The sequence below is a fragment of the Neophocaena asiaeorientalis genome, unplaced genomic scaffold (genome assembly GCF_003031525.2).
Source record: "Neophocaena asiaeorientalis asiaeorientalis breed wild unplaced genomic scaffold, Neophocaena_asiaeorientalis_V1.1 scaffold662, whole genome shotgun sequence".
Lineage (NCBI taxonomy): Eukaryota > Metazoa > Chordata > Mammalia > Artiodactyla > Phocoenidae > Neophocaena > Neophocaena asiaeorientalis.
Genome location: NW_020176110.1, coordinates 927,005 through 945,552, shown reverse-complemented (window position 1 = coordinate 945,552; position 18,548 = coordinate 927,005). Strand labels below are relative to the sequence as shown.

The 18,548-nt window shown below is 35.4% G+C and overlaps 1 non-coding gene across 1 annotated transcript; it reads right to left on the bottom strand.

The window, feature by feature from the left end:
- Nucleotides 1-9,110: 9,110 nt before the first annotated feature.
- On the bottom strand, nucleotides 9,111-9,217 carry LOC112391589 (U6 spliceosomal RNA). The gene has a single exon (XR_003001524.1). It is a non-coding gene; the product is annotated as a U6 spliceosomal RNA (small nuclear RNA).
- Between the last annotated feature and the right edge of the window lie 9,331 nt (nucleotides 9,218-18,548).

Sequence of the window (18,548 nt, the reverse complement as noted above, 5' to 3'; positions counted from 1 at the left end):
TGCAATTAGGCTGCCCCTCTCCAGAGCTTTTGCTAATTCACAAAACAGCTTCAGTCGGCAGGTCATAAATATATGATCATTTTTCACACTTTGAAAAGTAATGATGCCTTGACATGAATCAATAAATCTTGGTGAAGTCCTTTATACTTTTTATGTTCAGCATGCAAGTCAGTTTTAAAACTCATGTGTATTAAATCTGACTTGCTATACAGCCTGTGTTTACACAATCTAATTTAACAAAGTCTCAAATAAACGTGTAAATGAAGTGTTTATAGTAAGCACAAGGAAAGTTTCCCTTTCATTGAGAAAGTGTGATATGGTGCATCAAACTATTTTAATTTGCACCCTGAAATACCCATATTTGCAAATGTGCCACATACAGAGAGCTGTTGCTCTTAAAATTTGGTAGTTTCTATATTGAGCTTTGCATGTTATGCTCAATAGATGAATAAAAAAAAATTTTCTACTGCATATGACACAGTATGTAATCCATTATTTATCTAAAATGGATTTGTTGCAAAACATCCAGAAACATTAATAACACTCTTCCAGTCCAAAAAAAATGTTTGCTCATCTTTCTAAAACAATTGCATAAAAATCCGTGCAAACATATATTCATGTATTAAGTAGCAAATATACACAGTAGCACAACAGTTTTCTAACAATCATAGCTCCGCATACTCTACAGGGAATAGGAAGATGGACAGGCTAATGAATACAGCAGGTAGCAAGCGGTTGAGGTTTGCTTAAGGATGAATTATCAAACAGGAACAAATTGCCAATTTAAAGAGGTTATACTATATAGTACATAGCATTTTATTTTTTATTCTTGGAATGGTTGACAATTTTCCTGGATGAAAACTGAAATGATACCAAATCACAAATGTACCTGCTGTGCTGTCATTCCCATTAAACTCTCCCTTTGTTTTGTTTATTCACTGTCCCTGGTTGCAAAAAAGAAAAAAAAAAAGTGTGCCTTAAGACAGGGGTGGACAAAGCAGTACTTTCATCAAAGACCTGGACAGCAATATGTTTTTAAATTAAAAATAAAACAATTGGTGCTTGGCTCATGAGTTTTTCACTGTCATTTGGAATTGTTGATGAAAATAAATATTGCATAGAAAATGATTTCTGAAGTGTTCATGCATTCTGCTCGAATATCTCCATTACTCAATATTTGCTATGATGAGTAATTGGTATGATATACTATCTATAAATAGACTGTATCCACAATACAACATCAAGGGCGTGATGGGAAATCAATTCCACTGGTTGAAATTTCCATTTTGTCTTATGGTCTGTAAATTTAGCCTTACGCATACATATTCCCTACATACTGAGCAAAAGTGGTAGATTCTAAAAAAACTTTAATTTTTAAAACCAGATTACCAAATCACAAATTATCTCATAAAGATAGTTTGGAAAAGCCATTTTGAGAATACCCTTCAAATGTTCACAAAGGGACACCAATCAGTAATTGAGGACTAATATTACAGAGGGATTTATATGCAGATCTATACACAACACACTGAACTCTCTTGCATTTCTCATTGTAGTGGATCCTGATTTGATTTTGGGTAAAATATGCAGTTCCCTCCAAAATAACCATCTTTACTTCAAAACAGGCAATGCAAAGTGGTGTGAAACAACCTCTAAAATTATTGGACTAAATCCTATGTCTTGTCCTCTAATTCTGACCATGAGTCTGTTGGAGGCCTGGATTCATTTTATAAAGGTTATTGCAAGGAAAATATTTGGATTAATGGTATAATTTAGTGACAGTAGGTCTAACCTCAGCTGAGTGACAATAGAATTGAAAAAGTAACCAATGGGATAGATGCGACTGTGGCTGTTGGGGCAGCAGCAGGAGGCTGCAGGGTTCACTGCGATTGGCATTGTCACTTTCCCCATTCATCAAGCAAGGCCAGACTTCCTGAATCATTTCCCAGACGGGGCAGCTCGTCAGTTTAAACACCTGATATGAAGCCATCCGTCATCTGATAACATGATCGTTGGGCTGCAGCTGGCTGGGTGCTCTGCAGCCCGAGTGCACATGTGATGGACTGAAGCCAGGGAGGCAGGCTTAGTTGTGTTGCCCTCCCTTGATAGGATTTGCAGTCCTCTACTGGACCATGGAACAGGTGGAGGCTGAGTGAGAATGAAAAAATTACCATGTGTTGCAGGGATTAGAGCCTTACATACTCACCACTCCGCCTGAATACCAATCAAAGCCAGACAACCAAACTTGAGTCAGACCAACTTCAGGCCTGGCCATAGAACAGGGAATTAGAAGATATGCAAAAACACTGGAAGACCTGGTTTCCTGCACTAAGAACAACTTTTAACATTTGTAATCCGCCTAAATTTTTTCTAAACCAAATGGCTGGAGATGAGATTTTTCTCTAAAATTCTTCAACTTTCTTTTTCTTTTCTTTCTTTTTTTAAAAAATAAACAAAGCAACTTAGGCATTTTTAAAAGAGAGAGAGAGAGAGAGAGAAGAGTAATCTCTAGGGAATCATCACAAATCCTGTTATTTTATGCTTACCATGGAGAAAAAACTAATGCAACAAAGAGAATCAGACAAAGAGACAAATTATGCACACTTAAACTGAAAGTGTTTATTGCCATGTGAAGTATAATTATGCTGATTTAAAATGTTCACTGCTCAGACAGTCTAGAGCTTATCAGAATAAGGGCTAACCTTTCACTAGAGACTGAGGCTTTTGCTGAATTCCACAGAAGCATGGAAAATAAGGCTGTGTAGAAGGGTGGCCTCATTTCTCACCCTGGTGGACTGTTCTGCAAAACCATCCCTTTATTCGTAAAAATTAAAATCCCTCAGTTGGAGAGTCCATAACTGAGATAGCAAGTTAACTAGTGAATACTTAATCCTCTTATGTCCTTTAGTGGAATAATATAAAGAAGTTTATTGTGCTTAGCATATGACACTCCTTATTGTCATAATTACTAGCAAGGGTCTATTCTAGCTTATTTGCTGTTCTCTGCCAATGGTGAGCTCTCTCTCTCCCTCCCTCTCTCATTCTCTGTCTCAGATGAATGATTTTGTGTCTCCACCCTAAATGACTTGTGTCTCCAAGAAACCTCTCCACAGACTTGATTTTGCAGCTGTGAAGGGGTGGAGCCATTTCTGATGCAGATTCTACATCTAGTTTCCATTTCCTCCCCATCAAATTTTCTGTTCAGGGTACTTTGTCTATCTTCCAGGGACACATGTGTGAGTACCTGTCTATTCCTACTTAGATGGGAATTTTAAATAATTATTCATACATATAGGAAAAAAATTAAAACCACAGAACTGCCAGCCTCCTAAACTGAAGAACAGTTTTGCTTTCCTTCTCCTTTCTTCACCTCTATTTACAGTTAAGTTTTATGCCCAGAGAGTAAACATAAAATCTCACAAGGATGTTACTGAGAAGAAATAAAGAAAGATAGGCAAATAAGTAAGAATTTAAGATAGCATACATATTTTAGAGATATAATATTGAGAGGAAAGACCGGAAGTTAGACCCACCAGTGTTCAGATCTTAGTATTGCTGAAACTTACTATGTAACTTCAGACAAGTTATTTAACTTCTCTGAACTAAAAAGTTTTTATCTGTGAAATGTGATTATTTAATATTATTCATTATTAAATACCTTTTTCAATTGTTTAAAAAGGTTAAACATCATACTGAATTTAAATAGCTAACATAGTATTTGGCCCATAGTAAGATCTTCATTAATAGTAGCTGTTGCTATATTGCTCTATAAACATTGTACAAATAACAATAAGACAATTTACTCACAATAGGGAAAGGTTTTGCATTTTAGTTCAACAACATTCTTTGAGGGTTTACTTTGTGCCAGTTGCCATGCCAAGGATTAGAGATAAAAGGACATTTAAGACATAGTCCTTCTCCCTCACGAGTCTAGGCCAAGGTTCCTAAAGTTGCACAGGAAAATTTTTTTATGCTACACTTTTTTTTTTCTTTTAAAGATTATATCAGTCGTTGTAAAATTTAAAGCACAAATTTTCCCCAACATACTGGTGTAACACATAAAATAGTCCTAACACTGTTTTGATTAATGTAAAATATTTTCACATTTTGAAATAAAGAAAGTTTAGTGATTAAAATAGTATATTCTCTTGGTCTGTAATTCACAGTAATTCATTTTACAAATATTTGAAAACATAAAAATGCAGTCTACTGTGTAAGGTCCAAACATTCGGAGTTAAATAAGATATAGTTTTGCAATCAGTTGAGGTGGCAGAAGTAAAAATAACTGTTTTATGATCTGAAATAGGCTATAAAAGAGGTTTGGAATAAATGCAATGAGAAAACAGAGTGAGCATAATTAATTTTGTGTAAGGCATGTTGTCATTGGGGAAATCTTTGTAAGGGAGATAATATTTAAACAATGAGTAGGATTGAAAAGAGGCAAAGTTCATTCTAGGTTGAGAGAACAGCACAAACAAAGGCTCAGAGGGACTCTTGAGAATGCAAAGAGCATTTCATTTATTCATTCAACAAATATTTGAAAATAAATGTTTATCGAGTTTTATACAAGATGGCCTTGTAAATTTACACTTTGAAGCACACTTCTGTTCCAAATATAAAATAATAGATAAAATTTTAAACACAAACATTTAAAAAGATTTAGCTGTGCTAAAAACAATAAAATGAAGCAAAGTAAACATCTTTGTGGAATAGATACAAAATAGAAGTGTTTGGTGGTCAGTGGAGGTGTGGATGAAGGACTAGGGCTGCCAGTTGCTGTGTATAAAACCTGGTAGTTCATGCTTGTGAGGTGAATTCCTCCCTGTGAGGTGGGAGAGAAGAGCTAAGCTCACTAATTGAAACCAGGGGCTGGGGAAGGAGGCCCCCTGTAGTAAAAGGCATAGAAATATGGCTTATATGAAGCCATGGGGGACAGAAGAAACAAACACAGCCTTGTGACCAGAAATGGAATCAAGCCTTAAGATGACTTTGTGACAGAAACTGTAAAATTCTTGATGTCTCTGTTACATAACATTTAATCTTCAATATAGGATATGACTTTGCTATGGGAGACTTGGGGGACCAGGTAGAAGCACTACAAAACTGGACATGGAAGAAAAAACTGAGAAAGAAATTCTGGAGATAACTGATAATTCCTAAAGCCAGGGGAGGAAAAACCCTAATACTGAGAAAGTAATCAAGAAAATAAAAATTTTCTATATTAATTCATTTCATAAAAGTTAATGTAGTAGAACAACTGATATATATTTTAAAATAAGTATATTTAGGAAGTTCAGGGAGATGAATGAATAAAATCCATAAAGAACAAAGAAATAATGAAATAAAACCCAGGATGAAATGAAGCAAAAAAGGGCTGGATGTGAAAAAGAGTAATTAAAAATCCTGAAAATGAATAATATAGCCAGTGAAATTAAAAACTCTATTGATGAAATACACTCTACATTAGACACAGGCAAAGAGGAATTAGTAAATTGGAAGACAGTAATGAATAATTCACTCAGAAAGCAGCAGAGTTAGAGATGAAAAATATGACTATGAAAGAGCATTTTAGATACCTGGGGAATACACCGACAGGCTCCTGTATACATCTAGTAACAGTACCAAAAGGAAAAGAGTACCTTGCAGCAAATGCAAAGGAAGAATGATGAGACTGACAGCAAACTTCTTCCCAGTAAGAGTATGTGTCAGATGTGTATCCATATAATCAGCTAAAGGAAAATAGCTGCCAGTTTAAAATTTTATACCTAATTGAACTACCATTTAATGCAGAGGTCAAAATGAAGACATTTCAGGCATACAGAGACTAAGGAAGATTGCAACAGTCAGATACTAAAAGAACTATTAAACAGGAAGGGATGGAACACATGCAAAAACTCTGAGCAAACTAGTAAATTCAGTAATATACTAACTGGAAAATAAAATACATTTTTTGGTGTGTGCGTTCAGAACAAAAGTAGGGGCAGTAAGTGTGTAGCTAGCATAGGCTATGAGCTTTGTGATCTGAGAAAAATAGAACTATTGGGTGACTTTAGACTTTTTAGAAAAATTTCCACAGCTGTTCAGAGTATTGGATGTTCATGGCTCAAAGCTGAGTCTCTATCATTTGAATTGTTCCTTCACCCAAGGTTAGGCCCCTTTCTGGGGGCAGCCCATATCCAACAACTGGTTGATGTAGGAATACAAAATTCTGGCTTTTTTTGCCTCAGCGTTGGACAACTCTGAAGGGTCATCCCAACTCCATAACATCTCATGGGATCTGTTGAGTTCTCTCTTGTGACTGTCTCTCAGTTCAACTCCTCCTTCAGCACAGTGCTTGCTTTCCTTTTTTCTTACAACATTTCTCAAAGATCTTTAGCATGCAAATCTCTGTCTCAGAGTCTGTTTCCAGGGATACTGACCTAGAAAAATTTGGAACCAGAAATAGTCCCAGGAAGCAGACTCTAAAATAGGATAATAGAGCTGGGTCACTCATTGACCAGATGACAGAACTCCATCACTGCTGGTAGGTGGAGTACTGATAACCCCTAGAATGATGTAGCAGTGAAACAGTTAAATTTTTATCAGTAATGACTTGGGATTGGACACCAGTGGAACAGAATGCACTAAGCAAGGAAAAGATCTCAGGCTTTGAGAGATTTATAGGAAGTAGTAACTATATGGACCATGGAATTGGATGGCTTTTGCCATCAGTGAGAAAGAAACACAATGCGTAGTAGGCTTCTTTGCATTCTGGAGGAGGGATATTTCACTCCTGAGAATATTACTCTGATCCATTTAGTAAGCTAAGCCCAGAGCAGAACAGAGTTCGGCAGCAGGTCTAGATACAGGGCAAGCAGTTTTGCTACTTGGACCACATAACCTTGCAGGTCTAATGATATTAATGGTATATGTGGTAGAAAAATGCTATGGAATTTAAGGTAAGCCCCAGTAGGAAAATCATAACCTAGACTCCTAGAATTTTGGAGTAAGTCCATGTCATCCACTGCAGAAAATTATGCTCCATTTTAAAAACAGCCTCTGGCATGCTACTGAGCCCTGGTTGAGAGGAAGCCTCTGAGGATGGAAACTCAAATAACCATGTGATCAGAACAGACTCCCATGGAATGTGTTCTGTCAGAACCATCATGTTATAATGTTGGGAAAGCCCAATGCAATTCATTAATAACGTGGAAGTGAGATTGGGGCCAGAAGCTGCAGGAAAGCTTCAAAAGCAAGTGGCCCAGGCTTCCATGTCATCCATCACCTATGGCTACATAGGAGGTTTCTTGTTATCAGAAGAGAAAGAGAAAAGGTCTAACATAATTTATGGATGAGTTGACTTCCTATGTGGGTTAAAGTTGAAAGCGGATTGCTCAGGAGTGACCCTAAAAGAGAGCTGTGAGGGAAAATCCTCCCAATGGAAAGAGCTTTAGGTGGTTCATCTGGTAATCTATTTTGTATTTTGATGAAGTCCAATTTGGCAGTTTTTGCTTTATGATTTTCACTTTTTTTGCATACTAAGAAATTATTGCCCAGCCTAACATCACAAAGATTTTTCTCCTATGTTTCCTTCTAGAATTTTATAATTTTATGTTATACATTTAGGTCTGTGACCCTTTTCAAGTTAATATTTTATATCTTATTAGGTAAGGGTTGAGGTCTCCCCCCCCCTTTTTGTTTATATATGTTCTAGCACCATTTGTTGAAAACAATATTATCTCTCCATTCAATTAACTTGGCACCTTTGTCAAAAGTAGGCCATATATATGTAGATGACCAGAGATAATTAAGAAATAATTAATAAACTTTGTTTTTCTAATAGTTTCAGATTTATAGAATAATTGAACTGATAGCAGATAGAATTCCAGATTCCTACTTCACTCTTACCCCTTAACCCTTATCCCCACACAGAGTTTGGTCTATTATTAATATCCTGTATTAGTGCAGTACATTTGTTACAGTAAATGAGCCAATATTAAAGCATTATTATTAACTATACTCAATAACTACATTGTTTCATTCTTTGTGTTGTACAGTTCTAGGGGTTTTGAAAAATGTGTGATAACATGTATCCACCATTAGTTTTACACAGAATAGCATCACCACCCTGAAAAATCTGTGTTCTAGCTATTCATTTTATACCTCCCTCCCTTGGAATCCTTGGCAGCCAATGATATCTTTATTGTCTCTATAGTTTTGTCTGTTCCAAAATGTCATATAGTTGAAATCAGACAGTATATAGCCTTTTCAGACTGGCTTCTTTAATTTATCAATATGCATTTAAGGTTCCTCCATATCTTTTCGTGGCTTGATAGCTAATTTCTTTCTTTATTTTTTTTAATAGATCTTTATTGGAACTTAATTGCTTCACCATACTGTTAGTTTCTGGTGTACACCAAAGTGAATCAGTCATAGGCATACATATGTCTCCATATCTCCTCCCTCTTGAGCCTCCCTCCCATCCTCTCTATCCCACCCCTGTAAGCCATTGCAAAGCACCGAGATGATCTCTCTGTACTATGCTGCTGCTTTCCACTAGCTAACTATTTTACATTCAGTAGTATATATGTCAATGCTACTCTCATTTCGCCCCAGCTTCCCCCTCTTCCCCCCCTTCCGTGTCCTCAAGTCCATTCTCTATGTCTACATCTTTATTCCTGCCCTGAAACTAGGTTCATCAGTACCATTTTTATTTTCTGACTTACTTCACTCTGTATGACAGACTCTAGGTCCATCCACCTCACTACAAATAACTCAATTTTGTTTCTTTTTATGGCTGAGCAATATTCCATTGTATATTTGTGCCACATCTACTTTATCCATTCATCTGTCAATGGAATTTAGGTTGGTTCTATGTCCTGGCTATTGTAAATAGTACTGCAATGAACTTTGTGGTACATGTCTCTTTTTGAATTATGGTTTTCTTAGGGTATATGCCCAGCAGTGGGACTGTTGGGTCATATGGTAGTTCTATTTTGAATGTTTTGAGGAATCTCCATTCTGTTTTCCATAGTGGTTGTATCAATTTACATTCCCACCAACAATGCAGGAGGGTTCCCTTTTTACCACACCCTTTCCAACATCTATTGTTCCCAGATTTTTTGATAATAAAAAGTATGGAATGCTCCACGAATTTGCGTGTCATCCTTGCTCAGGGGCCATGCTAATCTTCTCTGTATCGTTCCAATTTTAGTATATGTGCTGCTGAAGAGAGCATGCTCATTTCTTTTTATGACTGAATAATATTACATTGTATAGATGTACCATAGTTTGTTTATCCATTCACTTATTGAAGACATATTGTTTGCTTCCAGGTTTTGGTGATTATAAATAAAGCTGATATAAACATTCATGCACAGATTTTTGTGCAGACATACATTTTTAACTCAATTGGGTAACTAGGAGCACAGTTGCTGGATTGTAAGGTAAGATTATGCTCAGCTTAGTAAGAAATTGTCTTCCAAAATGATTGTACCCATTTTGCAGTCCCACCAGCAATGGATGAGAGTTCTTGTTGCTCCACATCCTCACCAGCATTTGGGATTATCAGTCTTTTGGTTTTTCTTTTTTTTTGAGTTTTAGCCATTCTAATGGGTGTGTAGTATTGTTTTAGTTTGCAATTCCCTAATGACTTATGATGTTGAGCATCTTTTCATTTGCTTATTTGCCATCTGTATACCTTCTTGGGTGAAGTTTCTGTTTAGATCTTTTACACATTCTAAAAGTTCGGTTGTTTGTTTCCTTATTTTTGAGTTTAGAAAGTTTTCTGCATGTTTTGAATACAAGTTCTTATTTGGATATGTGTTTTACAAATATTTTCTCCAAGTTTTGGCTTGCCTCTTCACCTAAGAAAATTTTAAACTAAGTTTTTAATGGCAATAATTTAAAGTAACTACTATGAAAAGAAATAAATAGCTTCCAAATTTGTATAGAAATTAAAAAAGCATTAGAAAGCATTAAAAATCTATAAATGAAGAATATTAAAGATGCAAACACAACATGGTAATTGGAAAGTGAAAGATAGAAAACAGAGATACAGACAAATATATCAATCACAACAAGTGTAAGCATATTAAACTCTCCTATTAAAATACCTCTAGTATCAAACTGGACTAAAATATGTTACTATTAACAGAACATACAGAAGAGTTGATAATTAAGAAATGAAAAAATAAATAGTTGAGTAAGTACTCTGAAAATAATAGATAGAAAGTTATTTTAGCTATGTTAATATCAGACAAAATAGAATTTATTTATTTATTTATTTATTTAACTTTTATATTTTAATTAATTAATTTTTTTTGTCTGTGTTGGGTCCTCGTTGCTGCGCGCAGGCTTTCTCTAGCTGTGGTGAGCAGGAGCTACTCTTCGTTGTGATGCACGGGCTTCTCATTGTGGTGGCTTCCCTAGTTGCAGAGCACGGGCTCTAGGTGCACGGGCTTCAGTAGTTGTGGCACACAGGCTCAGTAGCTGTGGCTCACGGGTTCTAGAGCACAGCCTCAGTAGTTGTGGCATACGGGCTTAGTTGCTCTGCAACATGTGGGATCTTCCCGGACCAGGGGTCGAACCCATGTCCCCTGCATTGGCAGGTGAACTCTTAACCACTGCACCACCAGGGAAGTCCCCAAGATAGAATTTAGAATGTATTCCTGGAATGAAAGGGTGATTCACCACCAGAAAAATATATCATAACACAACACATCAAATTTATAGATTAAGGAAAAAAATGCTTAATTATATCAATAGATACATAAGCATTTGACAAAGTTCAACATTTAGGTATAGTCAAATAATGTTGCTATGCCACAGTTAAAATCAATTAACTAGAGTTGAAAGAAATCCAACATAGATATATTTTGAAAATGTAATGTTGGACAAAAATGTTATAAAATAACATCTATTATATGATATAATTTGTATAAAGTTTGACTACTTGCCAAAGCAATATCATGTTGTATATGGATATAAAAATCTATTATATTGAAAAATATAAGAATATCTTCAGGAAAGTTAAACACTAAACTTATAATAGTGATTACCTCTTGGGAGGGGAGAGTACCCTCTTGGGAGGGTTTCAACTTTATTTGTGATATATACAATTAAAATCAGAAGCAAAACAATACACATTTATTGAATTTTACCTTTGGAAGACATTTTCTAGGCACTGAAAATATTGGGATGAGTGAGTCATGATCTCTGCTTTCAAAATACTCTCATTTCAGGAGATGGGACATAATTGTATCTAACATAAATTTTATAAGGCCCTTATTGGTTCTCATGTGAATTGCCACAACAGTAATTCTACTAAATGCTTCATACATGTTGGCTATTATTATTACTGTTAAGAGAACTGGATAACTCATATGGACATTGTTAATAACAACTGCACATACAACATGAGCTTATTGCTTATATTAGGAGAAAAAATGTAAATCTTAAGTCTATTTCCTAGTAAAAGGTAGTAGGTTGTATATTGTGCTTTATGAGACCGTCAATCACTAGATTAATAGACTATATTAATCTTCCCCACCCCCTCTTTTAATCTAGGCAAATGGCTCCAGTATTCAGCACAATAAGTTGCACTAGTGAAATCAGCCTATAATTGGCTTGTTACTGTAAGAGAATTAAGTTGAGAACCATGGAAGAAGGTAGGATAGATACGGAGCTAGGAACAGAATCCAGAAGGCAGAGATAGGGACAGAGTCAAAGGATATCCAGACCTGGAAGAGACTCCCAATCCACAGGACTGGAAGTAAAAATAAAGACAAAAATTGTTCTAAATCTTTTCTTCATGTCACTTGCAAAAAAAAAAAAAACTTTTTATTTAGGGAAACAAAATTCTTTCTCATGGTTAATTTCTCCAAATTATAAAATGTTTCTCAGAAACAACATGAAATACATTTAAATATTTTTCTATACATTTATAAAACTCTTCAAAGCCATTTACAGCCCTTAAAGTTATTGGCTCCATTTACACTTCCTGTTCTGTAAATGAACCTGAATCAATAAAGAGTTTTATGGTTCTGAATGTATTTAGTAAAACAGTTTCCCGCAAACAACATACACCTCATGCCTAATACTCAAATTTATTTTGTGTCTAATCTACTCAAAATGAAACGTAAAGGTGCAGTGAAAACCCAGGAAGTAATATAAATACACAAAGAGTAGAAGGATCATCCATGATATATTTTCTTGTGTTGCATCAAAATTCAATATATGTGAACAGAGAAGTTAGATGTAATTTCCTTTTGAAAAATAATTAATAATTAAAGTGAATTTTAAAGTATGTTTTATTCAATTACCTCTGGAATTTTCAATGAAGGTATATGTTTATAATAAAAAGCAGGAAAAACCTGAATGCAAATATTTCACTTTTTGTAGTTCCAAGGTATGCTTTTTAACTATAGAAGATGATTCTACCTTTTAACCACAGAAGAAATTTCAAGAAAATTGTGTATGTAATATAGATTAAAGAATAGCATAAGATCCATAGTAAAAATCCTTTCAGCAAGCATCAGATATCTGAAGAAGTCTAATTGACATTTTTGTGTATTTTTCTTTTTAAGGTAGTGACATAGGTACATAAGACTGTGCAATAATAAGGAGCTTTAGTTGCTCTTAGAATAAAAATTATCAAATGCACGTTTCTTATGTATTTGGAATGCCTTAAAAATCCATATCTGAACTTGAATGAGGGATTACAGAATTTGGGATTGTTTGGCCTAGATATTAGAAGGATAAAGGGTTATTATGAGAACATTCTTCATTTTTACCTGAGGACAAAGCAAGAGGAAATTAGCTTAAATTGTTTTAAAAGAGGCTGAGTCAACATGACTAAATTCAAGATCATTTTGACTGAGTTGACCAGTTAACAGGGTTCCACTTAAATGACTGATTGGATCAATTCAGCAAACAATCCATTAGCCAGTTATTTTGGCAAAGAATGAAAATGCAAAGCCTTTGATTAGAAGGAAGTACTCCTTTAATTAAACATTAGGGTATAAATTCAAGTGAGATTATAGACTCTATCCCTAAAGGTCTTTCAAATTAATGTAGACAGCTATACAGATTGAATGGTTTAATCAGTCAATGAATATTTATTTAGTACCTACTTAGTTCCTAACACTAAACTATTCAAAACAAGGGCCTAGATAAGAGAATCAACTGAAATAACTTACAGTCTGTTATGAGGTTGAATTTTGTCCCCCCAAACGATATAATGAAATTCTAATCCTCAGTACCTATGAATGTGACCTTATTTAGAAACAAGGCCTTTGCAGATCTAGTTAGGTTAAGAGGAGATCATTAGGATGGGCCCCAAATCCAATATAATTGGTGTCTTTATAAGAATAGAAGACAGAGAGATGAGGAGGGAGATGGCCATGTGAAAACAGAGAGGAAGAAGGCCATGTGAAGATCAAGATAGAGGGTGGAGTGATGCATCTACAAGCCACAGAATGCCGAAGATTATCGGCAACTGGCAGGAACAATGAGATTGACGTGGAAAAGTTTCTTAGAGCTTTCAGAAAGAACCAAGTCTGCTGACACTTTGATTTCAAATTTCTAGCCTCCAGACTGTGAGACAATAAATTTCTCTTGTTTTAAGCCACTGAGTCTGTGATATTTTGTTATGGCAGGCTTAGGAATACATAATGATTAAATTATTTTTTCTCACTTTGTACATTAAAATACAGTATGATCTTTTACAAGCCATCAACTCATTCTTTTCTTAAAATGGATTTTAAAAAACCAGCCTTATTAGCATATAATTCACATACCTGATAATCTACTCATTTAAAGTGCACAGTTAGTAAACATTAGACTGGAAATTGTAAGACTCCTAGAAGAAAACACAGGGAAAAATTTCTTGACATTGGTCTGAGTGATGATTTTTTGGATATGATCAAAAAAGCACAGGCAACAAAAGTAAAGATAGAGAAATGGAATTGCATCAAACTGAAAAGCTTTTTCACAGAAAAAGAAACAATCAAGAGAGTGAAGAGACAATCTAAGGAATGAGAGAAAATATTTTCAAACCGTATATCTGATAAGGAGTTAATATCCAAAATATATAAGGAACTAAAACAACTCAATAGGAAGAAAAATGATCCAATTAAAAAATGAGCAAAGGAACTGAATAGGCATTTCTCAAAAGAAGATATATAAAAGACCAACAGATGTATAGGAAGGTGCTCAACATCACTAATTATCAGGGAAAGGCAAATCAAAATCACAATGAGGTATTAGCTCATGCCTGTTAAAATGGCTTGTATCAAAAGAATAAAACAGGGACTTCCCTGGTGGCACAGTGGTTAAGAATCTGCCTGCCGATGCAGGGGACACGGGTTCAATCCCTGGTCCGGGAAGTTCCCACATGCTGCGGAGCAACTAAGCCTGTGCACCACAACTACTGAGCCTGTGCTCTACAGCCCATGATAACTGAGCCCGTGTGCCACAACTACTGAAGCTCACGTGCCTAGAGCCTGTGCTCCGCAGCAAGGGAAGCCACCACAACAAGAAGCCCGCACACTGCAATGAAGAGTAGCCCACGCTCGCTGCAAATATAGAAAGCCTGTGCTCAGCAACAAAGACCCAACACAGCCAATAAATTAATTAATTAATTTAAAAAAAAGACAAAAAAAGTTAAAAGCCCAAAAAACAAAATTGCAAAAAAAGAATAAAATATAACAGGTGCTAGTGAGAATGTGGAGGAGAACACTTGTACACTTTTGGTAGGAATATAAATTGGTACAGTCATTTTGGAAAATCATATGGAAGTTTCTCAAAAAAATTAAGAATAGAATTACCATATGATCCAACAACCCCACTTCTCTGTATATACCCAAAGATTAATGAAATCAGTAACTGGAAGAGAAACCTGCACTCCCATGTTCACTGCAGTATTATACATAATACACAAGATGTGGAGTCAAACTAAGTGTCGACATACAAAAGATAAAGAAAATAAAGTATGTACACACAATGGAATATCATGCAGCCTTAAAAAAGAAGGAAATCTTGCCATTTGCAACAATATGGATGACCCTAGAGAATATTATGCTAAGTGAAATCATCCAGGCAAAGAAGGAAAAATACTGCATGGTTTTACTTATATGTGAAATCTAAAACAGTTGAATTCATAGAAGCAGAGAATAGAATGGTGTTTGCCAGGGGTCAGAAGGTGGGAAATGGAGAAAAGTTGGTCAAGGAATATAAAGTTTCAGTTATGTAAGATGAATAAATTCTGGAGATCTAATGTACAGCATAATGACTATACTTAATGATACTATACTGTATACTTGAAATTTGCTGAGAGTAGATATTTTTTTAACTTTTAATTTTATATTGGAGTATATTTGATTAGCAATGTTGTGTTGGTTTCAGTTGTACAACAAAGTGATTCAGTTATACATATACATGTATCTGTTCTTTTTCAAATTCTTTTCCCGATTAGGTTACTACATAATATTAAGCAGAGTTTCCTGTGCTATACAGTAGGTCCTTGTTGGTTATCCATTTTAAATATAGCAGTGTGTACATGTCAATCCCAAACTCCCTAACTATCCCTCCCCTCCACCCTTCCCCCCATGGTGACCATAAGTTCCTGCTGAGAGTAGATCTTAACTGTTCTTACAAAAAATAAAACAACAAAAAAAAAACAGGTTAGCTATGTGAAGTGATGGATATGTTAATTAACTTGATTGTGGTAATCATTTCACAATGTATGTGTATATTAAAACATCATGCAGTACACCTTAAAAAAGTGTAGAGTTAAGCAGATTTTAGTATATTGACAGAATTGTGCAACTATCACCACAATATAATTTTAGAACATTTTCAGCATCCCACTGGCTTCTGAGTTCCCTCTTTTCCAGATCCTGGAAAACCCAAATCTACTTTCTGTCCCTATGGATTTATCTATTCTGGAAATTTTATTTCAGTGGAATCATATAATATGTGGTCTTTCATGACTGGATTCTTCCAATTATTATAATGTTTTCAAGATTTATCCATGTTGTAGCATGTATCAGTGCTTCATTTTTTTATTGCTAAATAATATTCTATTGTATGGACATACCACTTTTGTTTATTCATTCATCAATTAATGGACATTTAGGCTTTTCCACCTTTGATCTATTGTGAATAATGCTGGTATGAACATTTGTACAAGTTTTTACGTGAACATTTTTTCTTTTCTTTTGGGTATATACCTAGGAATGGAATTGCTGGATTATATGGTAATTCTTTGTTCAACATCTTGAAGAAGTGCAAACTGTTTTCCAAAGTGTAATTTTACATTCCCTTCAGTAAAGTATGGGGTGTCCAATGTCTCCACATCTTCACCAATACTTCTTATCACCTGGTTTCTAAAAAATTATAACTACACTAGTGGGTGTGGTTTTGAGTTACCTTTCCCTTATGAAAATCTTGTACTTACTGGCCATTTGCTTGTCTTTTTTTGAGAAATGTCTGCTCAAGTCCTTTGCCCAAATGGAAACTGAGTTGTTTTTCTATTGTTGAGTTGTAAGAGTTTTTACATATCCTGAATAGACATCCCTTGTCAGATGCATGATTTGTATTTTGAAACTGAGTTGTCTTTCTATTGTCAAGTTGTAAGAGTTTTTACATATCCTGGATAGAAGTCCCTTGTCAGATTCATGATTTGCAAATGTTTTTTTCTCATTCTGTGGGAAGTCTTTTCACTTTTTGCTTGGTATCCTTTACAACACAAGTTTTTAAATTTGATGAGTACAATTTATATATTTTTTTCTTTTGTTACTTGTACTTTGGTGTTTTAACTAAGAAACCATTCCCTAACCCAAGGTCACATACCGCATGCTTATTTTCTTACGAGTTGTATAATTTTAGTTATTACATTCAGTTCTCTGATCTATTTTGAGTTAATTTTTATGTATGGTGGGATGTAGGGGTTCAATTTCACCCTTTTGCATGTGGATATCCAGTTGTCTTAGTTGAAGATATTACTCTTTCCTTCGTTGAATTGTTCTGTCATCCTTGTCAAAAATCAATTGACCAGGGCTTCCCTGGTGGCGCAGTGGTTGAAAGTCCGCCTGCTGATGCAAGGGACACGGGTTCGTTCCCCGGTCTGGGAGGATCCCACATGCCGCGGAGCAGCTGGGCCCGTGAGCTATGGCCACTGAGCCTGCGCGTCCGGAGCCTGTGCTCCGCAACGGGAGAGGCCACAGCAGTGAGAGGCCCGCGTACCGCAAAAAAAAAAAAAAATCAATTGACCATAAATGTAAGGATTTATTTTTGGACTCAATTCCATTCCCCTGAACTATATGTCTATACGTATATGCTAGTACCACACAGTCTTATAGGGCGCTGCCCAGGGAGCGCATGCACTTACTCAAAAGTTGAAGCAGATCCTAATATGCCCACAGCTAAGGCTGTTAAAAAACTGCATTCCTTGCAGCTGGCAGGTCCATGACTGTCATACTCCATTTTATAGATAAGCAAAGTGAGACTTAGAAAAGTAAAATGTTAGTCAAATATCACACATAAACCTTAGATTTGAACTCAGTCCTTCTGAATCTAGAGACTATATTTTGACTTGTTATGTAATATTACCCCTCTTCTCATGTTTTATCAAATGTGTGGGCTGCACATGTTAATATGTACAGGTACATATTAAGTTTTCAATAAATATCCATTGATTAAATAAATGATTATTTTTGAAAACCACCACCATTTTTTCAGTTACCCAATCCAGTAACCTGGATTTATCCTCAATTTCCCCTTTCCCCCTTTCTTTTTCTGTCTTCAAATGGTGACCCATTCCTGTCTATTACAACTTAACACTTTTACAATTCATTCATCTTCTCCTCCCCAGTGCTGCAGTCTTTGCTGGAACATCTTCCACCTAAATAATTTCAATGGTTTCCTAACTCGTCTCCCTAATCTAACTCTCCCCACTCAACCTCCATTCTCTACAGGATGAAAGTACAGCTCCTTAGCGTGGACTCTAAGACTCTCCACTATCTTCCTAATTCTCTAAGTTCAAGCCTCCACCCACAATAAAAAGTCCCCATGCTCCAGTCATTGAGAACTATGTAGTCCTCTGAATGATAGCACATCTCTGTGCATACTAATACATTTATGAGCAGTGTTTTCCCCTACTGGTCCACCTAGTGGGCAGCTGCTCATCTTCTAAGCCTTGCTTCACATTTTATATTCTCTAAGAATTTTTTGTAATTTATTGCATATACCTATGCTTATATTAACCACTTAATTTGACTATAAATAATTCATTTCATATTAGAGTTTTAGTCATTATCAATGAACCCTTTTCTCTTTTAATTATAAATGAATGTCTTCATGTGAATTTCTGGGTTAAAAAAAATGTTCTCATATGTTTAAAGATTTTAACAAAGAGGTTAGTTAACCAGCTGAGCAGCAATCTCAGACTAGTTAATAACTGCTTGACATCATAGCGGACTGTTGTGTCAAAGTTAATAGTGAGCTATCTCATTTGAAATTTGCATAAAATAACAGTAAAATCCCTAAAGTTTTCAGGTAACATTTTT